This window comes from Danio rerio, chromosome 7, assembly GCF_049306965.1.
Source record: "Danio rerio strain Tuebingen ecotype United States chromosome 7, GRCz12tu, whole genome shotgun sequence".
NCBI classification, from domain to species: Eukaryota; Metazoa; Chordata; class Actinopteri; order Cypriniformes; family Danionidae; genus Danio; species Danio rerio.
The window spans coordinates 31,416,984-31,422,983 of record NC_133182.1 but is presented as its reverse complement, the minus strand read 5'-3'; positions in this window follow the sequence as shown (position 1 = coordinate 31,422,983).

The window sequence follows — 6,000 nt, the reverse complement described above, 5'->3', positions numbered from 1 at the left end:
AGTCAACGGCAGGTACCCGGATGAAGAGAGGAGCGAGCCGAGCATGCGTCCTGCGGCGCGCGTCCCACACCCCCTTTCTCTTGTTCCGAGTATCAAAACAATATCGAGGCTTCGCAGTGCGACATGTTCAGCGTACAGTGTCTGTTTAAAATTCACAACACAATAGCGAGAATCACGCACAACCAAAACAAACACACAGCGCAGAGCATTTCTGAAGTTACTGTCGGCTATTTAGCATGGAAACTGAGGTAACAAAGATGTATTTTTAACCGGGAAGTGTAGATTAATTTGTTTGATGTTGGTAATAATAAAACAAAAGTAACAGACTAAAGTATTAACTGCGTGCCAGCATGAATATCAGATTTATTTATGCAGAGCTCATCACCGTCAGTTGACTGAAATAGAGCGAGCGCCTGCCTGCGGTATGATGACTCGAGAAGGGAGGCACGTTTTGGTTGTCATGGCAATAGTACCGCTACGAAGAACTATGGCTGTGTAGATTCCTGAATTAAATGAATTTCAGTACCATTACATTTCAGATTCCATCACGTGCTATGAGGACATTCCAAAAGGAGGCATTCATTAATACAATACTTTATAAGAAGGGAAATTAACTAGTGGCCTCTAAATGATACAATCTATAAGCCAGGGACTTTCACTATATTCACGGTCTCTTTAGTAGTTAATCATTAAACTATCACTCTTTTATGATGTTATATTTTTATTTTGCTTAAATGTTTTTTTTCCTGGTGTATTTTTATAACATTTACATAAAATGTTAGCATTCCGTTTCATAAACGTTGTTAGCATATTGATACAATACGTACATTTTAACGCCATATATGATGTTGTTATATATGTACAGCTATTTAAAATAAAGAGACCAGGTGACAACTTTGTTTCTCTGGATTTACTGCCTTTGGATTCATTTGAGTAAATAAAAAAAATTGTATTACCCTGTTCATTAACATTTTTAAAAATAATCTTTGTCATTTGCGTGACATCATTATTATTATTAATAATTGCTCACCTTAGCAAATGATGTATAACAAACTGCTGTGATCAAAAATCTGAGTTAATCCAGATTTGTTTAGCTCTTCTGGTTAAAACATTGGCATCGTGTTGTCTAAATGAAATTAAACATGTGCGAGACATAAAATTCTTATTATTTTATGCAAGAACAATCATCTTTAAATGGCATTTTTATCTTTAAATTGAAATAAATGGCATAGTTTACAGAATAAAAAAAATATATATGTATTTTACTGAAACATCTGTAAATCCATATTTTTATTTTTCACATGGTGTTTTACTTTTTCTCCCATGTCTAATGAGTTGAAATTATTATTGAATTATATTACCAACTTAATATTTCATTATTTTTACAATTACATTACCTTTTTTATTTTTTGTTAATTTTTAAAAATGAAACAAATGAAAAAGAAAATTAAAGAACTAAGCGCTGAAACCAGCTCAAATGTTTTGAAATAAAAGGTGTTGCGGTATTACACAATCATTGATCATTTGAGACAGCACTCCTGCAAGATTCTCTTTTGCTTTTGTTATTTATCTTTCATTTATATCCGTTATTAAAAGCCTATTTAAGTTTAAAGGTGACCCATAGCCTAATTTCAAGCATTGACTGCTTCTTCAAATACACGGAGTATACTGTATGTGTCTTATTTGTGTTTAATTCGATGGAATGATAAACACAGACATGCACATTTGTTTAGAAAATAGTGCTTTGTTCTTGCATCATTTTGTTTCGACATTGGTCTGACATCTGAATGAAAACTTTGTGAACAAATATGTCTTGTTTTGGTCATAAAACAGGATTGTTGCTAAATCAGACACGGTTGTAGCCGGAAGTTAACAAGAATTATTTATACTATTTATTAAATTTCCCATTAATTGTATTTTATTAACGTCTACACAAACCCTAAACCCAACCATCACAGTACAGTAAAAATATTAATTATTGTTTTACAGTGATTAAAACTACACCATAAAACAGTAACATTATTAAAATACAGAAAATCATGATTTCGGAGTATTTGTACAAGTCGGGATTCGAACCTAAAAGCCATTTGAAGCACTCTAACATCGTGCACATGCACGGTCCACTAGACTATTTGAGACAGAAACTTTTTCTGACTCTGTCAGTCAAACGCAGATTCGCCAGGTCTCAAAACGCTTCTGAAATGTGCGATGCTTTGAATCGCTTTAGTCATGTGACCAGGTGTTTCGAACAATGACTGTATAGTATAAATATAGCTGATGTACTCTCTTGATTGGTCGGCGGGCCCGGGGTGCTCTGATTGGTCAGGAGGCAGCTGTGTGCACTGATTGGTCAAGTGCCTCACACCATGTCCTCACAAATCATGCAACACAACTTAATCACGTATTCTGCCGCGATGTCGCAGAAATAGAAGCGGTGTCTAAAAATGAAATGTCACGCATCACTGTCGCCGACGGTTGGCACAGAAACTACTAACTCCAAAAAGATAGCTTTTATTGCGTGCCGCGGCGCGTATCGTGCAAAGTTAGGACACCGTGCCAGTGCGCTCTGATCAGTCAGGCGGGAGCTCAATAAATTTTTTTTAACTAAATAACTTTTAAACTAAATAATACCTATTAAAGGTTGTTAACCTTTTTAAAGGCTTTTCAGTGACTACTGTTGTTGGTTTGCACTTAGGGCCTACTCACACTATGCCATCCGTACCATGCCCAGTGCGCTGAATCGGGCTCAAGTACGGTTCACTTGGCCGGCCCTGGCCCGGTTGGAAGAGGTGGGCATGAGCGTGGTTCGCTTGGGCTTTGGCGTGGTACACTTGTGTGTGAGTGCAAAACGTGGCAAAGCCCAAAACTGAAAGCGAGATGTGACTTTTAAGGGACTGTTTGATATGGATTTATTAATCATTCTTACTGTTCAGTGAACGCAAACTGCCGTAGTTTATTAAAGACGCAAACTCCTCACAGCACGACAGCTGCGCACCTTCATCAGACCTCCTCATTCCTGCAGCACGAGAGCATTATGATTGTTTATGAGCGCCAAAAGTGGCGGATCTGTTCGGCGAAATAACTGACTGCGTGTCCCCGCATTCCTAAGGACTTTTGGTGAAATATTTGACTGCATATCAATGCATATCAAACAACTGAAACAATATAACTAGAGAAATCTCCACTGTGATGCTGAGTGAGAGCGCTTCTCACTGAACAGTGCAGCAGCGATGACGTAAGTGTGCCGAGGCCCGTTTGTGGTGTGAGTGCGGGCCATCGGGGGAGACGGGAGGGGGGACAAGCGTGCTTTGGCCCAGTTCGAGGCAACTGTACAAAGTGTGAGTACGGCCTTAGTAACAGTTCAGACTTTTATATTCAAACAATTTATTTTGAAGATCTGAAGTGAATTATCCGCCGCTGCTTTCAGTATTATGGCAATAAGCGTCATGTAAATTGGCATTCAAACTCATGCCATAAGCAATTAACACTTAATAAAGCAACTAAGGTGTACCTGAGGTGATCATTGTCAGTTTTTCTGTTGTTCAGCGGCAAGGAAATAGAATAAATAGAATTAAATTGAATTTTCAGGTTTGGCTAGGACAAAAAGTCCTTTTTATATGGAAAAGATTCCTTCTATCGCATGCCATTGCTTTTAGTTAGAACCCCGTTTAAATCAGCCTTAAATCTGCCTATGAGCCCTTTATTCAGGCACACTCCTTTTGATGTTCTCAATCTGGCAACCTCCACTTGTGTGGAGTCGTCAGAGGAGGAGCCGAGTGAAAATGTGTTTTGATCCTGGGGTGCAATACCTAGTTCAACCACTGGATGTCAAACTTACGTTCTGCACCTTTAAATTAGAGCCTATAGTCTTCCACTTCCTTTTTATGTGAGATATTTTTCTAAAAAAAAATTCTGGCATTCACTTCAGACTAAAAGTTTCCAAACCATCAGGACAAAACCTTCAATCGCTCCCAATGTGTCAGTCTTGGGTTGACATTGCTGATTCAGATCAGTGGGTTCAGCTGGAGCCATCAGTCTGTAGAGATGTCTGTTTGAGGATGTCATCAATCTTGCAACCTATACCTAGTTAAACCACTGGGTGTCAAACTTACATAAAGGTGCTGGTCATATAATTAGAATATCTTCATGAAGTTGATTTATTTTACTTATTCCATTCAAGATGTGAGTCTTGCATATCTGTGGCACTGCTCAGGTGTTATGAGCCCAGGTTTGCTCTGACAGAGGCCTTTAGCATTGTTGGTTCTGGCATATTGAATCTTCCTTTCTGCACAGTTTAAAACATTAAGCAGAGTGTTTCATTTATTAAAATAAAAAATGTCTTATTTATAATCTCTTCTCTTTTGTTTTATAACATTATACAGTTTCCATCACAGACTTTTGAAGATGTTTAGTGCAGGTTACATTTCAAATAATTACGTAAAAGCATATCACTGTCTCACATAACATAAAGCATTTCAAGTAGCCATCATCTTGCACTTTGTGAATGACTTTCTGCAACTTAACTGGTTGAGCTCAGGTGCATAAAATGAGAAGCGATGTAAAAGGGAGTGAGACATGTCATGCTAGAGAGTATATGATTGGTCAAGAGAAACCAGTATGAGTTGATGTAAAAAAAATTGTTAATCGATTTCAGTGGAGCGTTACATGTTTCTATCATTTTTACGTCTTATAAATGTAAATTGTCACTGTTTTGGAACACACTAGCTCAAGGGTTCCCAAACTTTTCAGCCCACGACCACTAAAATAACAATGCCAATGACTCACGACCCACACAATTTTTTAGAGGTGGTTAAAATATAAATGTTAAATGCAAGGGCTCACACACACACACCAATATGCTTATAGAAATTATCATACTCACACCACAAAAAAAGTGTAATCTAACAACTATATAATTTTTTTATAGTCATTTATTCAATTTAATATGAACCTCATCTAATTAGCACAATGTTTTCAGCACAAGTCTATTCTTATTTAATTTTGGAGACCACCACACTTTGGGATCACCCTCCATCAGGGTTTTTGTGGGACCTTAAAAAGTCTAAAATTTAAAAATCAAAATTTAAGCCCTAAATAGTCTTAAATGCACTGTTCTAGGTCAAATATTTCATGATTTCGACTGGCGGAGCGCACTAAATTTCAGTTCACACGGTGCCGCCTTTCAATTGAGTTGAATATGAATCACTTTGAAGAGATTTTGTTAAACAGGTATGCCCGTACAGAAATATTTATGATCCATCCATCAGTCTGTATTTTATATTTTACAGTCTATGGTCCATGCGTGATCATAGGAAGAACCAGATGAATAATAATTCTTAGCTAAGATATTGCAACGGCAGTGGGAAAGAAAGTTTTTGTTAAAAAGTTTGGTAAACCTGAGGGATAAGTTTGTTAAAGCCAAAAGAGGCCATGGCAAAAGTGACCCATGCAGGTACACGATTACAGAACATGTTTTTCCACCATTTATAGGTTTAACACTAATGTATACGTTACAGTTTTGAGTTTAAAACAATTTAATAGTTACAAAACTATAATTAAGGAATATTTATAGGCTTAATTGGTGATAATGGGCAGGAAAGTTGGACCATTATTGCCTTTTAGCATATCAATAGAGGAAACCAACCAGCTAGTAATGTGTGAACTGTGGAGGGCAAAAAAAAAAAAAAAAAAAAAAAAAAAGTCTTTTTTTAGTAAGCGTACTTTTTTATTGCTTTTTTCATAATAAAAACTCTAATTGTAGAGCAACCCGTTCTCTTGTCATTAATATTTAACTTTAATAGGTAGAACTGTCTGAGATATAAACAAAAGCAAGTGATGCATCAAAGTTTAATAAAAAATAAATAAAAATCTTCAATGGTTCTAAAAATCTTTATTAAAATAAATAATAAAAAAAAGAATGTTTAAAATCTTGAATGATAAAACTTCCTACTTCTCTGTTTATCTGCCTGACTTTATGGTGGCAGTATAAATCAGCCTTAA